The sequence below is a fragment of the Thermobia domestica genome, chromosome 13 (genome assembly GCF_964235325.1).
Source record: "Thermobia domestica chromosome 13, izTheDome1.hap1.1, whole genome shotgun sequence".
NCBI classification, from domain to species: domain Eukaryota; kingdom Metazoa; phylum Arthropoda; class Insecta; order Zygentoma; family Lepismatidae; genus Thermobia; species Thermobia domestica.
Genome location: NC_137466.1, coordinates 8123799 through 8142717, shown reverse-complemented (window position 1 = coordinate 8142717; position 18919 = coordinate 8123799). Strand labels below are relative to the sequence as shown.

At 34.7% G+C, this 18919-nt stretch overlaps 1 protein-coding gene across 8 annotated transcripts in view; it reads left to right on the top strand.

The window, feature by feature from the left end:
* The window catches only part of LOC145668009 (uncharacterized), a 254550-nt gene that overhangs the window by 215716 nt on the left and 19915 nt on the right, over positions 1–18919 (top strand). For 2 of the 8 annotated variants that reach the window (XM_081735462.1, XM_081735463.1), the window contains one exon: positions 17862–17948. The exons of the other annotated variants lie outside the window; for them this stretch is intronic. The gene's annotated coding sequence lies outside the window, so the exon portion shown is untranslated. The remainder of the gene's footprint in view (positions 1–17861; positions 17949–18919) is intronic. 8 annotated transcript variants of the gene reach the window in all.

Here is an 18919-nt window from a genome sequence, read left to right as displayed (position 1 = left end):
ATTAAGCGTCGCGTCTACTTTTACAGAATTTAAAACTGAAAATTTGTGGAAACAGAAGTTTTCTTTGTTGTAATACCTACTTGTATGGATGCGAAAATTAGTTTCTAACACTTAGGAAATGAAATCTTTCAGTTTAACGTACCACGATTATGCCCTTTAGACTAAGGGAGATGTGAATGATGATGGAAGAATTGGTGGAATGAGGAGGTAGGAGGAAACGAGAGTACTCACAGAATACCCATGCGCACGATGTTGTCCACCACAAAGTTACTTGGCCGGAGATCGAACCACGGGCCCCATTGATCAGAGGTAAGGGCTCTACCGCTGAGCCACCGTGCTCCCTCTGAACCTTAGAAATGAAAGGATTGTTATTTGAGGTTTTGGTTTCACGAGGGGGGGGGCAAGATTCTCCATCATTGTGAGCAAAGTTTCACATTTTTTTTATTAGTATGTTGCTATACTACTCGTTAAACTAAGTGCTATATAGCAGATACCTCTGGAACTTAGGGAGAAAGGCAATTTCACACCGTCTCCACTACATGACACCAACGAGGGATTAAGAAGTCTAAAATAGTTATCATACATGGATTAATTTCAGTACCGTACAATAATTCCTAAACCAGCTGATTTCAAAGTGTAAAATTAACTGCGTAAAGTTGCACAAATGAAAACGCTCTGCATGTATTCTTCTAAGCCAGTGATAGCGCGCTCTTCTGCTCTTGGAAAACTGTTTTCGAGACTCATCGTAATGAACGGTGGAAATGGAAAATATGTGGTTATAACAGATCTAATTAACTTCTTGAAATATTTAAGATTTTGTAAAATAAATTCCTTATTAATTATACTACATACTAGAATGTTCTTCACACGGGAACAATAAGGTTTATCACATGAAAGTTTAACTACATCCAAACCACTTAACACAACAGCCTTTCTTTTACGGTGCTGATCCTCTCCAACGCCATCTGTTAGCGACCAGCTGAACTACGTCTAGCCAAGCTACGAACACGTGGTCAGCGCGCTGCGTCGCACGTTTCTAACAGGCCAATCAGGAGCGTTGCAGACCTAGTAGCCGTTACGTCTTTTATTCACGTGACTTCCCAGTTTGCCTCACAACACTGGGTGAAGGCCGAAAATTAGGAAGTACCGACCGAGAATCGAACCCGGGACCACGTGGACACTTTAAGTACTAGAGTGTGGTGTTCCCATAATAACTACATCACCTTTCTTTTCTGAGAGGACAACGCAATCGAGGGCGGCGATCGAGGGAGAAGAACTTTCACATCACAAACACTTGTCTTATTTTACTCTTGGAGACTGGGGACTCCACCTTGGAAACCACATATCAAATTTCATTATTATTACTATTTATTTTTGTGAAAAATGATTTTTGAACTTGAGAGTTGCAACACTGTACAAGTGACTTATCTGGAGTAGAGTGAATGAAGAATGAGGGAGAAGCTGAATAGTTTATAACTGATGACCACCATATTGCGATATCAGTGGAAGAGGGAGGGATGTGCAAAAACAGAAAGAGTAGGGTGATGCATCTGATGTCCAATCTCAGTCGTCAGCCCCTCTCCTCGTCAAAGGAAGATAAAGAAGTTTTAAAGGGGGAAGCTCTTCACTATTCTTTGTCATACACTATCTTTGCTATTAGTCTGGTCTGTTAAGGATAGGATCGTGACAGACCGGACACAAGTATGAAACTTGGCAGACTGAAAGTAATTCGGTATTCAATTCGTTTTAGGGTCGGGTGCCAAAATTTTCTGGCCGCCATTTTGAAGTATGCCGCCATATTGGATTTTATGTAATGTTCTCTTAAAAGATCATTATCTCGGTAACCAATGGTCCGATTTTGATGATTCTTTTTCTAAATTATAAGTTAAGCCAGGATTTAATCAATTATAACAGTAATAAAGTCAAGGTAGTATGATAAAAACCAGAAAAATAGAAATATTTAAGATTTTATGAAACATATTTACATATGAATGAGTTTTTCTCCAAAATAGTCCAATTTATGAAAGCATGCACCCTATAACGTTTCAAAGAGTATAAAAAGAGCTTTAATGTGATGTATAATACGTTAAAATGCGATGAGAAATAGTCGAAATATAAGCCTTGAAACAAACCCAATGCAAATAGGAAGACTGCGTAATCGGTCAACGTTGTGAAATTTAGCGGTGTCTGGCAGAAATTTTTATCATTAAATTATCTAGTTATTATTCTTGTCATGATTACTTAATAATAACTACGTTTAATTATTACTTTGTAATGTTACGGGAGTTTTCATTGCAGCAGTTCTATGTAAACATGAACATTTTTTTCATAATATTGGTTATTATAATGTAACTGTGAACACATTAAAAGTGTATTGTGCCTTTTAAGTTGAAAAATATCATTCCTTGCAGTATTTGAAATAATATGTTTATTAAGTGTTTTCTAGGCGATTCGTGTTCAGAATTCCTGAGGATCTATAAATATTTCGATAACTTAGAAGAAATCTGTGAAACTTGTCACTGGAAAGGAAGAATTAGTAAACACACTGCAGCGAAGTGGCATAAACAGTGCAGACTGAAGTTTGTTGTCTCAAAACTAAAAAGAGAAATCGCAAAAGAATAGAAAACAAAAAGTAAACAGAAATCAACAAAATAATGAACCAAAGCGTAAGAGGAGAAATGAAAGTAGAGGAAACGTAATTCCACCGGTTTATATCTTTTGTAATTCTGGGAAAGGGGTTAGAAAAACTGTCACTTACGTTTGACAAAAATCTTAAGGAAATGGTTTAATAATTACAGGATATATTTCTGCTTTCAAAATTTCCGGAGGAGACTTGGTAGCGATGGAGGCTACATACCATATACAGTGCTTATGGATGCATAAAAATAGGCACAGAAGTTGGAAAAGGGAAAACAGATCTTTAAATGAAACCGAAAGTCAAGATGATGATGTTTTAGAATCTCGTGTATTTGCTGAACTCATAGATCACTTGGAATGTAAAATAGATGATGTTCATTTCATTTTCAATTTGTCGGAGCTGCACAGTCTATATGAAAACAAGTTGAGAGCGGTAGGTTTATCAAAACCAGTGAATAAAACAAGACTAAAGAACAAAATTCTCGTTCATTTTATTTCTGATTGTACTAAACAGTGATGGCAAAATATGTTATTGGCATTTAAAGAAAGGACGCTAGAAATTACTCAAGGATTTCATGTCTAAACGATCAAATGAAGAGAGATTTTTGCCTTCTCAATGTGTTCAAAGCCTTTAAGAAGAAATATGATAAACTGGGAGTGCCAAACATTTTCAGGATACTTTACAGAAAACTGTCAAGATGAAAGTGTTCCAGAAAGTCTAAAGAATTTCGTTCAATTGCTGCTGTATGAATCTAACATAGAAAAAATCTCTATAACATATTCTCAAACTGCCCTAACAATAAGACAATTAATATACTTTAATTTTAAGAACAGAAGATTAGCACCAGGAAAAAAAAGGCACAACATATCTCATGAACCCCCTCTCTCACTGTATGTAGGTTTACAGGTACACACTCTTACTTGCTAGAAAAAAAGATTGTCAGTAATTTACATAACTTAAACATTTTTGTAACATATAATCGTGTGATCCAAATTGAAGATCAAATAGCAGCAGGGCATGCAGACGTTACAAATTAGAGGGTCTTGTGTGCCCCTTTCCATTAATGACTAATGTCTACACCATCGGTGCATTGGACAATTTATACCACAACACATCATCAACTATTTCGACGGGATCTTTCCATGGAACAAGTATTAGTGTATTCCAATTGCCTTCCGATTCCAACCCTGGTTTACCCCCAATGCGAACTGAAGTTTCTTCATCAGTATAAGATTACTTATTACCAGATGTCTATGTTATTGTGCCATCAGTATCATCATGTGATTTTGACAAACTGCAAGTTCCTATTACAGTTCAAGAACAAATACGGTCAGGGCTCGAAGAAGCACTTTAGACAGAGAGGTGGTGGATTGAAAGAAATTCTCCGCTAGGTGAAATAAATGCTTGTGGGCAGAGTATCATTTGACTCAATCAGGAAGTGTACGTTCTACTAAAGGTACCAACGTCATGTTGCCAATTTTTACTGAAAAGCAGAGTTTCTTTCAATGGTGAAGCATGGTATGTCTATCATAAAGAAAATTACTGATCGATGTAATCCTAACCAAATACAGGTTATTTTCCTTGACCAACCTCTCTTTGCAATAGCAAAACAAATAAAGTGGAGATGGTCCGATTCATACTATGGAGAAGTTCTATCGTTATGTTTGGTGGGCTACAAATAGAAATGGCCCTTTGAAGAGTGTTAGACCACATACTAAATGGCACTGAATGGAGGAGTAGCTCCTTAGCTGAGGCCGGAGTAGCAGGTTCAGAGTCAGTTGATTCATTCCTGAACTGCTCACACCTAACCAGAACCAGAAGAGTACAGCAGAAACCAGCTGTAGTTCTAGGCTTTCTTCAAATGGCAGAGTTCCATACAGAACAAGAGTCCAGAAACTGTAAACAAGAATTCCAACAGTGGCGGAAAGGAATGATACAGAACAGATCTATGTTTTCATATTGGGATCTTGTACTGTAATTGGAACTTCTAATTTTGATATTTGTTAGAGCTCACCGACAAAGTAACTTCCTATTATATGTAACTGTGTTGGAGCGTCTTCTGCCTCTATCTGTGCATCTCAGGGTCATGAAGAGTTTAAATGAAGGAAAGGCAGAATTTAAGAGAACTGGATGTTTTCAAAGACTAACCAACATTTTTGTTTCATGCCGTTCGACCAAAATAACAGAAGTGTTAGAGACTCTAGTGGAGCCATTAACAAAAAATCCACGTGCTTTTCAACGATGGATGCTCATTGCTCCTGAGTTATGCAGACCCACAAAAGAATTTGAAGATGCTGCACACATTGAGGAAATAATTAACGAAAATTATGTTGGAAGTGATGTAAGTTTTAAGACTCTTTGTCAAACATTGCATGACACAATTTCTGCTGCAGGAAATCCTATTTTAGGTACGTAACAGGTAATACAGGATCTTTAGAAACTGTCGCAGAAATAAAAGTGATTGGTAAAAACCAATATGAAGAGTTTGTTTACTCGGTGTTTGTAAAACGAAGCAAGTCAATTTAGTCTCCTATAAAAAGGAATAGTTTTTTTTTCTTGAGAAAACTTAAAGAAGGGTAGAGGATCATCCTAACAGAAGATAAATGAATTGAGAAATGATTACAGTTTGTTCAGTGGGCTGTATATTATGCAAACCGCGTGAGGGTGATCTGCAAGACTTTTTTCTCATGAAAATCGTAGTTGGCTATCATCATTGATCACGAGAATCTTTTACTGTCGTCAAACAAGTCTGAACTACTGAATATTTTCAAGTCCAGAAAACTTCGGCTGGGTGAAAGAAGGTGGATCGTGGAATCCCTTATGGATGACCAAACCAGAAGTGTCTAAAAGTTCAAGAGAATTGCTAAAGTATGGCTGCAAAGCTCTTTCTCTTTGCTCAAAACAGTGCGTATGTTCAACGAATGGTTGATTTGATTTGATTTTTAGTTTAGCGTCCCTTTCAGCAGCGAGGCTATATGAGACGTGGACCTACTGATTAACGTGGAATCCGAACCACATGAGCTCCCGCCGGGAATCGAACTTCAACGAATGGTGTTCAATATACAGATCTATGCTGCTGCGGTAGCTCCTGTGATGAACAGCAATGTGACTAAGAAGTATTTTTTCTTTGTGGAATAGGCAATTGGATGTTATCAATTTTTGTCACTTTGTTAGCATTTTGATTTGGAATATTCAGTTTTTCAGTAGCTATTTATTATGTTTGAAAATTTACATATATGCAAAGACGTATTTATGATATGGGCTTTTTAGTGTCTTACATAATATAATTTATATGAACAGTATAATGTTCATTTAATAACAATAGCAATAATGCAAATAATATTGATTTGAATAACAATTTACAAAAGTGGAGAAAAAATATTAATATGCCAGGTTCCGAGCATGCTTGTTATCACATAACATTAAGATTCGTCTAGTTGACTCTCCGCACACTCTTTGTATTCTATTGTACTGATTTCTTAATTTAACCATATTTCGGTTATTTTTCATCGCATTTTAACATATTATACATCAAATTGAAGCCCTTTATATGCTCTTTCAAATGTTGTAGGGTACATGCTTTCATAAGATGGACCATTTTGGAGAAAAATTCATTTATATGTAAATATGTTTCATAAAATCTTAAATATTTCTAATTTTCTCGTTTTTTTTATCACATTTCCTTGTCTTCATTACTGTTATAATCGATTAAATTCGGGCATAACTTATAATTTAGAAAAAGAATCATCAAAATCGTACCATTGGTTACCGAGATAATGATCTTTTAAGAGAACATTACATAAAATCCAATATGGCGGCATATTTCAAAATGGCGGCCAGAAAATTTTGGCACCCGACCCTAAAGCGAATTGAATACCGAATTACTTTCAGTCTGCCAAGTTTCATACTTGTGTCCGGTCTGTCACGATCCGAGCCTTTTTTGTTGTTAAGAGACCAGACTATATACCAAAACAAGTATTTAAAACCAGGGATAAATAATATTAAAAAAAAACAAAACAGTTCTTACAAATATGAGGGATTCCACAGAAGCCATGACATTTTTTTTAAAGAACGAAACAAGAAATTATTAAATATGCAAATGGAACTTTAGTGGAGTGTTTTTCAACCGATGTGTCGCGAGTAACAAATGTATCACACAGTTCCCTAAGCTGTGACGTGACATTTTAAAATGTAAGAATCATAATAATAATAATAATAATAGAATAATAATAATAATAATAATTAGTTAAAATCGAGACAGACTGTACCAGTCAACACCTCTAGTAGTAGCAATAACGCTCAGGGCTACATAGAATCATTATAGAAATTAATTGCTTTTACTACTGCTGCTGCTACTACTACTACTATTAATAATAATAATAATAGTAATAATAATAATAATAATAATAATAATAATAATAATAATAATAATAATAATAATAATAATAATAATAATAATAATAATATCAAACAAACAACACTGTCACAATGCCTTGAACATTCAGTAAAATGTACCCGTCAGTGAAGAAAAGGTTAGAACCACTGGGCTAGTGCATATGTAAACGATACATGTACAGAGTTGAATGAACATACATATAAGCATCAGGATATAGCAAGAGGAAAATGGATACAGAGAATTCTTTGTTCCACACAGTCGCTACTTCGCTTCTAGTATGAGGTCAAAATCGAAAGGTGAAAAGTCTGGGAAATATGGTGGATGCTTCAGTACTTCCCCTCCGCATCACGCTAAAAAGATTCTGCTCACGCTGCCCTATGGGCTGAAACACGAATCAAATGAACGATTTGCTGCCTTTGTTTTTCTCGTGCTTTATCCTGATGAGAATATGTTTGTTCATCCAACTCCCTAAATATCTACAACATTCCACTTGCTCATTTTACAACTTGCTTAGTTTCCATTTTTGTAAACAAACAAAAAAAAAAAAAAATGAAAAAAGAAAAGTTGTCATGCTTTTTCTGAGAACAATCGTAGAATTATCCTTTACACATTATTTTATTTCTTTGTTTCCAAACATTTGTCTCAGATATTCTGTAGTTCAGTAACAAACTGGCTTTTAAGCCACTTGCGTTATAGCTCTTCTCATATGTATAGCTCTCTCTCTTCTTCGGGTGTTCTAAAAATGTCGCCCACGGACCATATAGCGCTATTCTACAAGTCAAAAAAATATATGTATATTTGTATACCTTTCGGATCCTCATCTAGAGACGCGAATTGCAGTATGTAGCAACTTAGTAGATAAAGAACCATAGATTAGATTTACCAATCCATGAAATAATTAAATGGATTCTTGCCAGATGACAGTTAAAGTCAATAGACGTTGACACTAGCACCACTTAATTACTTTAACAATCGATGTAAATTTTTAATAATGGATTTGTAGAGCAATGCTAATAGTTCCAAGTTAATATGCGATGTTGCCACATAGTGAAAATTTGATTCCTCATAGCGGCTGAAGGAGGCCCCGGAGGGCATTCCATCATTTATCATTTTCGCCTTATTTTGACCTGCAAAATAGTAATCTCTGGTCCGTGGGCCCCATTTTTAAAACACCCTATATATATTCAACTAAATCCGTATCTGAACAATGCGGTTGTCAAGATTAACCAAGAGGAGAGATTAATAAAATTAATGTTTTAAGTAGCAAAATACGTTGTTCTGTAAAATTAGAAGTTTAGTTTTGGTTCTAATGTCAGTGTCAAGCTTGTCGAAACCAAAAAGTAATTATTTACGGTTTTTCTAGTATTCTATATTCTGGCTTAAGTTGCCTTTTCTCCTCCCTTCTTTTTTCTTTTATATTTTCTCTTTGTCTTTTTTAAAAAGATGAATAATGTTCTGTGTGATATTTTCAGTTACGCTATCATTGTTCTCTCTAAAATATTACTTTAAAACTATATTGTTCTAGCAAAAAAAAAAAAAAAAAAAAAGAAAAAAAGAAAGAAAAGAAAAAAGAAAGAGAAAGAAAAAAGAAAGAAAGAAAGAAAGAAACGCTCATAGTGTCCATTTTGCTTAGCTAAGAATAAGGAATCATCATTTAGGTACTGTAACCTAAAGCAATCTAACTCCTTTGTGCATATATACGAGTACAATCCTACGAAATGTTCTTGTTGCAGAATAATGTTGAAATGTGCCCGTTATTTTCGGGTCACCAATCATATATCGGGAAAGACGAAGATTTTAACTCGATATTTCGTTTATTAAACTGTAACTCATATGACACATTAGGCACAATTGTCAGAAATAGCTTCTGCATAAGGAACATTAAACTTCAATTAATTATAGGTTGAGAACGCAAAAAAATGGAATATCTTCAATTTAAATAACCTGAATATGGATAAAAGTAAATATTAGCTTGTATAATAATGTATTTATATTATTTATTTTATTATTTTTAGTGTAATATTATTTTTACTGTATTTGACACACAATGTTATGGGAAATATTGATCAAAAACATTTATTTTGAATTTGTGCAATCCTCTATTTATTTTGCTTGAAATACATGGTCAAAATTTCCCATCTTTTTCAAATCATACACTTTTATGAGAAAGTTATTAGTAATATCAATAGGGGATTAAATATATATATTTTTTTAAAAAAAAAAGAGTGATGTAGATTATCACTTCTTCTTCTTCTTCTTCTCCTCCTCCTTCTTTGTCCCCAACTTTTGCCATGTTTATATTGGATCGACGTTCTCGTATTTAATTCTTTTCCTCTAATCTCTTCTATTCTGGATATCCTCTATTATCCATCTCCTCTCCCTTAGATTATCTTGTATCTTGTCCCTGCATCTCACTTGCAGCTAGGTCTTCCAGTCTTCCTTTTACCTGGTCTGTCCAGTTTTCTTTCCCACATAGTCGTTGTTTCTTCGTTCTACATATCCGGGCCTTCTCAGCCTAAATTCTTGAAAATTTTTACTTAAGCTTCAATTATTGACGTAGAAACTATAAAATCTAGTCGACCATTTTGTTAGGAAAGATATAGCGCTGAATGTGCATGGCAGGAAAGAAACGTCTGTCGAGGAAATGCATATTAGCAATCAGAAGCCCAGAGAAAGATCAAGTTTAGGCGTAACTAAATGAATTAACATCCTCTGATGACAATTTATTTGCTTTCTTTGACAATACTCCCGATTTTTTTTGTCCGGTTTCAATAAGGATTTTTATCCTTTACAGATTTCTTTGGGGTCTCTACATATAGTCTATTCATATGTGATATAAATCTTAGCAAAACATAACAATTCAAGTGGAATAGTTCGGCTTAAGTATGAAGCCAAAACCATTATTCTAAACCTAAAACGAAAAGATCTCAATTTGTGAATAACGGTAGTTCATAAGAGCAAGCATCATGGTTCCTACATGACAGGAATCATCCCGACATTTGACCGGTGTGAATAAAGAAAACCCAGAAAGAACTTCATTTAGAATGACTGAGCTGAATAGCTGTTACTCCTTTCCCACCGACTCTCTTCACCGAGAATCTAACCCAGAACCTCACACGAAACGCGAAAGCGTTTGCGACTCAGTCGAGCGAGGATAGCAGCAAATAGGCTCCGTTTCACTACGTTCCCTGTTTGCCTGGCTTTATTTGAAATTGAATAGTGAAAATGCTAAACATGGGTGTATTTTGGCGTTCATTAAAGATAAATAAGCTTATAATCACTTATATAAAATCCACAAGTGAAGTGCAATATAATTTAGTAACTAAGAATTATGAACACAGTATATAAACTACAGACAGTTGTTACCATTTACCTTTATGACAGTGCAACATTTAGCAAATTTACCGCCAACCAACATGCAGCACACTACCAGTAACAGGCCGTAACTACATTTAGATTTGAGCATTAAAATTCTGCAACCGCAAATTACTTAATGGGCAAACTTTAGAGAAAAAATGCAAAGAATTAGAACTTTTAAATAATCACAATTTTAAGCTACGGCGTACAGAGAACTGAAAATTTGGGGAGAAATTACTAGAATTTTTAAAGTGTAACAACAATAAATAGTAATGTCAATTTACAAACTTTAGTTTAATGTAGTTTTTGTTGTGTGTGTGTGTGTGTGTATGGATTAGTTTTTCTTTTTTTCTTTTTCATTGAACAATGGCGATTGAAATCAGTTTACTTACTAGTTAGTTGAACTTGAGAATAAAATATTTTCTAATTGTGAATCCAATCTTCAAACTTTGACAAACTTTCACAGAAAAGAAACTATGTGGCGTATGTGAAAACGTAGGTTGCATGCGTAAATCCTGTATTTAGGGTTTAACGTACAATTATATCTAATATCCTGAAGCAAACGTATAATTGAAAACGTATGTTTTATAATACTTTCCGTATAAGTGTTCTATCTATACGTACTTTCCGTACAAGTGTTCCATCTATACGTACTTTCCGTATTAGTGTTTCATCTATACGTACTTTCCGTACAAGTGTTCCATCTATACGTACTTTCCGTATAAGTGTTCTATCTATACGTACTTTCCGTACAAGTGTTCCATCTATACGTACTTTCCGTATTAGTGTTTCATCTATACGTACTTTCCGTACAAGTGTTCCATCTATACGTACTTTCCGTATAAGTGTTCTATCTATACGTACTTTCCGTACAAGTGTTCCATCTATACGTACTTTCCGTATTAGTGTTTCATCTATACGTACTTTCCGTACAAGTGTTCCATCTATACGTACTTTCCGTATAAGTGTTCTATCTATACGTACTTTCCGTACAAGTGTTCCATCTATACGTACTTTCCGTATTAGTGTTTCATCTATACGTACTTTCCGTACAAGTGTTCCATCTATACGTACTTTCCGTATAAGTGTTCTATCTATACGTACTTTCCGTACAAGTGTTCCATCTATACGTACTTTCCGTATAAGTGTTCTATCTATACGTACTTTCCGTACAAGTGTTCCATCTATACGTACTTTCCGTATTAGTGTTTCATCTATACGTACTTTCCGTACAAGTGTTCCATCTATACGTACTTTCCGTATAAGTGTTCTATCTATACGTACTTTCCGTACAAGTGTTCCATCTATACGTACTTTCCGTATTAGTGTTTCATCTATACGTACTTTCCGTACAAGTGTTCCATCTATACGTACTTTCCGTATAAGTGTCCCATCTATACGTACTTTCCGTATGGAAGAAAGAACAGTGTATAAGCGGTTAGGATCTCACACACATATGGACGTATGTAAGATATAGACGGAAAACTGTTAGATGTCAGACATCCTGCAGCGACATGATGTAACATCTAAGCGGGAAAAAGTCAGTACGCATGTAGCATATGGATAACGTATGCTCCGTACAGATTTTCATAGTAATCATATGGATTTCCGTATATTTGTATATACAATACACCGCTGTCCGGATAACGGATTTTTCTCAATGCTGATTGAGTAATCCTATTTATATGATGATGAAAAATAATCTGAAATGAGTTTTACTTCAAGTCATTTTTGTAATTTTTAGATTAAGAGCTGTGTTTTGATCTTCAAGAGTATGATTGACAGACATTACATATAACATTAGCATATCAATCTGTTTACAACACAAATTATCATATTCCTTTCAAATGTACTTCAGGTGCTTAGATTGGTTTCTCAATGCAGTTGGGTAAGTCCTCTTTATATGCTGATCTCAGCCCAGCAAAGCTCTTCAAGAAGTTAAAAAAAAATTAAAAATGACGCATTTATCTATCGCCAGTGATAATCTTGATAAGACGCGGATTTTTTCTCTCTTTTTTCTTTTTTATATGAGTATGAATGAAGAAAAAAATCTGACTATTACCATCGATAGTTACAACACTTGAAATTAAGTGGACATTAGATATTAGGTTGTGTATAGGAAGCGACAATCACTTTTCATTTATCAAAGGCCAAAGCTCTTTTACCATTTGTATTATTTTATTAAACAACGAAAAAAATAATATAAAATAAAATAAAAAGAGGGAAAAATTAAAACAAACTTTGGTACAATCTTAATAGCTGTTGAAACAATATTGCAAAAGCTTTGATTGTCAGTTTCCACTTGATAATTTATCTGAAAGTGACATCACATTCGTAAGAAGTTAGAATTTCAAGGTCCACCTTAAAATGAGGAGTTTTGTTGAGCTCTTACGTATATGCACTTTTCAGCAGCAGGATCTAATATCATCATTAATTCCGATTTTAAAGAAAGTCCTCTTTTTCTTTTTTTTTCAAATTATGCACATTAAAAAAAAGTGCATATCCAAGAATCGTTTCTTCTCAATAAGCAACATCGAAAATTACTCAAAATAAAATTCAAACTACAACATAGAATTAATAAGTTGGGATTTGATCTAAAGAAAGGTTGGCAGAGCGGAGTTCACGGTTTTTGATCCTAAAATGACTTAAAGAATGGGACAGCCTGCTAGAAAATGGATGCAAGACATTCAGATATTACGATTTTTAAAAAGACTAGGATTTAATTGTTAAAAGGGGAAAATAGGAAATTATCTAAATAACTTTTCTAGGCATTACATGAACATCCGAATACGTGTTCCTGGTGCGCCTAGAAAACTGATCTGAAACTTGGGTTACCCCGATCAAGTAAATTTGTGGTGGACATCATATCTATGGATTTTGTTGGGGTATTCCTGTTTCCTCCTACACTTTCATTCCACCAATTATTCCATCATCATCATTCACTTGTCTTAATCAATCGTCTCCCTTAGCCTAAATAGTGTAATCGTGAGACGTAAAACTGAAATATTCCATTTCATTTTATTTTTCAAATTTGGACTATAATTAAATATAAGTATCGTAAAAAAATATGCTATAATTAGTATAAACAATGCAATTAGAAATTTATCAAAGCGTGGGAGGTTTTTAGTACTGGCATGAGTTCTTTAACAAAAAATATTCAATTTCTGTAGGACAAAGTTCGGATTTTAATGAATCTTGTCGCCGAGTGGTCCCTTTTTCGATCCCATTAAGCCCCAAGTAAACTTTGCTGTGGACAACCACCGTGTGTATGGGTTTTCTCGAAGTTCTCCCGTTTCCTCCCACTTTATTCATTGCGTTCCTTCCTCATGATCACTGTCTTCTTTAGCCTAGTCGGCATAAGCGTAGGACGTAAAACTGAAAAGATTTCATTTCATTTTATTTGCAACATCCATACACCATCTTATCACTTACTGTTTCCTCTTCAGATTTACTTTTTTTCACTAACAAAACAACACATGTGTCATAGTGGTCGATTTTCCTGAAGCTTCGGTATTTGTTTTCCTTACTAATCGTCACCGACAAAAGAGTTGATTTTAGTTTAGCGTCCCTTTCAGCAGCGAGGCTATATGAGACGTGCACCTACTGATTAACGTGGAATCCGAACCACATGAGCTTCTGCCGGGAATGAAAGCCGGGTCTCCCACGCCAAAGGCACGTACAATAACCGCTTAGCCACGAAGGAGCTCACACCGACAAAAAAGAATGTTGTTTCTATACGAAGGATTTCTATTGTTCATAGGAATAAGGGCAGCGTTTAAGTGATCGGAAACAGATTTTAGCGAAATTTTCATCTTTTCTTTTTTACTTTATACCTATATGCAAATTGTTGTATTCATTCACATATACACTGTTTCTTTTTCTGTAACACAAAATCTTGTACAAATTATTTTGAGTCACAATAATCTTAATAGTCACGCGTCACTTGCGAAATTTAATTCATAAGAATTGAAACACTTAGATATGCGTCACAATTTGAACACATCAATAAGAAATCTGCAATGTGTGTTAAGGTTCATCGTATGCGATTTCCGATATAAAATCGTATATTTCTACAACGTTTCTCAACGTTGCAATTTACGTCATTTCTATGCATATATCACCTTGACCTTAGTAGTGATAAGGTGTTTTCAGGATACTGGTAACAGATATATAAAACTGAGCCTAAAATTATATCATCCTGATAAACCTTATATTGCTTGAAATTTCTGAAAAAAGAAAGAAAAAAGAAAAGGAAGTTCCAATTCTGATCGCGTTAGATTTATTAAAGCAAACTCGTACATCATATATGTTATACGTAGCAAATACGATTAACAGTTTTAACGCATAGTAATATTTGAATTATTAAATTAAACAATCATCATCATCATCATCATCATCATCATAGATATTCTGCTATTATTACCAAATCGCTTGCCGTAAGAAATTTGCATGCTCCACGGACTTCCGCTAATTACTTCGTCAACACGTACGATTTTTCTGTCTTGATGTCGTCCATTAATTGTAGTCCCCTTCGCCCCACCTTCTTTTTCCTACTACCATAGTCTCTAGTACGTCCCTCATAATACAATTTCTTCTTGGCCCAACCAGTTTCTCTCCATTCTTCTTCACACCCACATTAAACACTAATAATATAATATTGACTAATAGTACAGATACGTTTTATTCAGTTGAATATTTCTATTGCTTTAATTCAGTAAGTCAAGTGAAGTGAAGTTAATATTTAACTATCGTTCCGAAATAAGACACCTGTAGCCATGAGCTACTTATTCCATAGTAGAAGTCAAGGATCACAAACGGTCTGTCACGAATGGCAGACGCAGGCCTAACTGTTGGAGGCGGACACTCAGTCCTTATTGAGAGTGGTCCATGTCGCGGTGATGAATTTCTCGAGGTTTTCGATTCAACTGAATAAAAGTGTATTCTTCACACCCAAAAGGAAATGAACAATTATCTTACCATTTCTTGAGGTTTTCCAATTTACTTTTTATTATAGTTTGAGTGTTCTGCTGGAAAGCAGCTATTAGGGAGGACGGTGGCTCAGGGGTAGAGTGCGTACCTCTGATTCGATCTTTGGGCAAATAAGTTTGTGATCGACAACATCGTGTCCTTGGATTTTCTCGGCTACTCCCATTTTCTACGACATTCTCATTCCACCAATTCTTCCATCATCATTCACTTGCCTTAATGACCCTTCTCCCTTAGCCTGCAGGGCATAATCGTGGGACGTTAAACTGAAAGATTTCATTCCATTTGGTTGTATGATCGTTAAACAAGACTCGAAGAGTTAATCATACTTTTGCACTATACAGGGCGAGTCAAAATGATGGACTCTATTTCAGAAACTTATTCTGTGAAATCTAATAAACGTATATTGTGAGACATGCGCTAAGAAAGATGAACTATCAAAGTGTTCTTTAAACGTGTGACAAGTGTTCTAGGTGATCACCTTCCGTAACAGCACACATAAAGCCGATATTCTATCTCCTGCCAAACTTTTTGTAGCTTATTGTGGTCAATATCGAACCAGTCGATTTTCGTTTATAGATGCAGCCCGAATCTCTTACGCCTATATGTTCATAGCACTTACTAATGGCCTTCCATATAGATAGTTCTCTCTGATATTTCGTACGGAAATGCCGTTGCACACTAATCACAGACTTGTATACTTTATAATCAAGCACACAGAAAGATATTTGTTCTGCAGTCAACTCCGTTTTCCTTAACTGCACGCTGGTCACTCTTAACGGTAGGAAGTGGAAACTCAACTTTGAAATTTAACCTTTCGAAGCGCAGGTCTTACAATTACATATGCTTATCAGATTTCGCGGAATAAATTTCTGAAATTTGGTCAAACATTTTGACTTGTCCTGTATTTCATTAAACATATTGCGTATGTATTGTCATCTCGGTACTATTAGAATCAAAAGCCTTCAGTATCAGGTTCATCTTAATAGATGGTGGGTTACCGTACATAATGTTTAGGTTTACAAATAATAACAACAATAATAATAATAATAATAATAATAATAATAATAATAATAATAATAATAATAATAATAATAATAATAATAATAATACCATTTATAGATTGCCTTGTGGAATATATCTCATGTTTACACATTCTTTTCAAATTATCGGTAAACAATTAATATTGTATACATAGAATTGAAATAGAATAAAATTTATACAAAACGTGTGACGACAAAGGAAACCTCTTTTCTGATCATCACCATACGAATTCATTTCAAGTAAAACAGTAAGTAGTTTCCATAATCGAATCGAGAGTTATTTAGGCTCTGGATTCATACGGTTAAAACCCTTAAGTACCCGCGCGGGGTGTACACAGACCCCCAAACAGGTAAATTTTGTGTTATGAGCCACAAGTCCTGACGAAAAAATATAAGAAAAATGTCTCAAAACGAGTACAAAAAATCTAATTGCTGCAAATACTTTTAAAAACATGTCTAGAGTTATGGTACATTGTCTTAATTATAAAGAAAAACTATTTTTATTGTAAAAATATCAATTTAGGGGTCTATTGGACCCCCGCGCGAGTACTGCTGTCACAAAAAGAGCACAAGTACTTACGGGACTTAAATGACTATACAATTGACTCGATGTTTACTAAAAGGAAATATATTTTGATATGCTTAAAAGATACATTCCCTTCTCACAATAAATAATTCAATTGTTTACAATTTCGTTTTTATGTGAAAGTATTATTCGTTTCTACAAAATAAGTGAAATGGTGCCGGCGATACCTAGTGAATCGAAAACTCAGTATTCCAATTTATTTTAAGATAAACTTGATTCCCAATCATTGGGACTAAATTTTGGTGTAACGTCCGTAGTCTTCAGTCTTAACAGACAATTCGGAGAAAGATGTCTGAAAGAAAGAGAAGACGTCTTCTTTCCATGGTAGAAGTGAAGTACAATAATAAGTTCTTCCGTCTCTTCGGAACAAACATTTCACATTTCTGAACTGCAGTGACACAAATTTTCTCCAGGTCACCATGCACATTAAATTGGTAATTTTCACTTTACAATATTTCGCTTAGATACAAGGCTAAATAAAACTTATAACAGACTCCCACTTCGTGTTGAGATGTTAAAGAGACAATAACATTCGTTCCTGATATGTCAATCATAGTAACATTGGATGACCCAATTATACCAAAATTAGGAAGTATAATCTGTGTGTTTCCCCCACTATATTCAGTGTCACGATCACTCAATTAAAGTGCTGTAGTTCGTGGAATTTCACGTGATCACCCCCCCCCCTTCTTTCTATGAGTTTGGTATTATAACGACCAATGAGTGTTATCACTTCTCGTAGAGATAACCGCTGGACAATACCTGTCAAATTTGTTGACATAACTTATCTCTGTTAAGTGTAATAAGATACCAGCATAACCTTAAAATTAATGACAATCTCATTGTTTACTGCAGTTTTGTCTTCTGCTCTGCCATTGGTACTTGGAAAGGATTCGCAAGTATCGATAGACCATACCATGCCGTAAACAGTATGTTATATCAGTAAGTTTTATAAGCATACGTAAGTTTTATTCACATACTTTTTCATCATACAAGTAGTTAAAACATGTCATTACAATTAATTACCTAACTTTAATACCTTATTCAAATTTCTTAACGTGATTCAGTAACGTTTATAGACGTATCTTAAGTAAGTCGACGGAAGTTTCTGGGATCAATCAACAAATGGAGGCACAAGTTTTCTTGGAGTAAGCAGAGCGATTTTCCGAGATGATAACAAAGGTACACCACTGCAAAATATACCAAGTTTTGTGGTTTGATAAGATTAGTTCATTTTGTCTTTGATTGTTTAAAGGTAAATATGGTCAATTTTGTCGTGCTTACGTGAAACATGAAACCAAACTGAAACGTAGTACAGAATTAGTGTGGAACAGTTTGTCGTTGGTGTACTTTGTCGTACACGACCAAAGGAGTGGCCTAATTTCTCGTTCGTGAATTTGTAGCTTGCAATTCAAAAGAGTAGCCCAGTTTGACATGTCTGACGTATTCCACGTTGATCAAAATCCCTCCATCACTTGAAGTAAAAGAAGTCAAATAGTACACATTACAGATTTTGAACGGTGTATTGAACTATTATGAGATCCCTATCGATTGATGAGGCCTGGGGTAAAAGTAAATTGCAGGATCAAAGATGTAGGTAAGAATTACATATCCAGCATGAGAATTATTATGCACGAACTTCGACATTTTTTTACGTATGATATTTCTCTATGAATGTTTTTCGTGACATTAATGCTATACACTCATAAAAATGTCTTTTGAATCTCAAGTATGAATTAGAAATAGTAAACTTCTTATTTATTTATTTATTTATTTTTATTAATTTATCTATTTCCTCTTATGGCACGGGATCTATGGCCTGGAACAATCGCCTTACCTTCCCCACCCACGGGACGATCCTGGTTGTTATGATAAGGTGTTCTTGATAATCAGATTCTTCTTTGAGTTACACC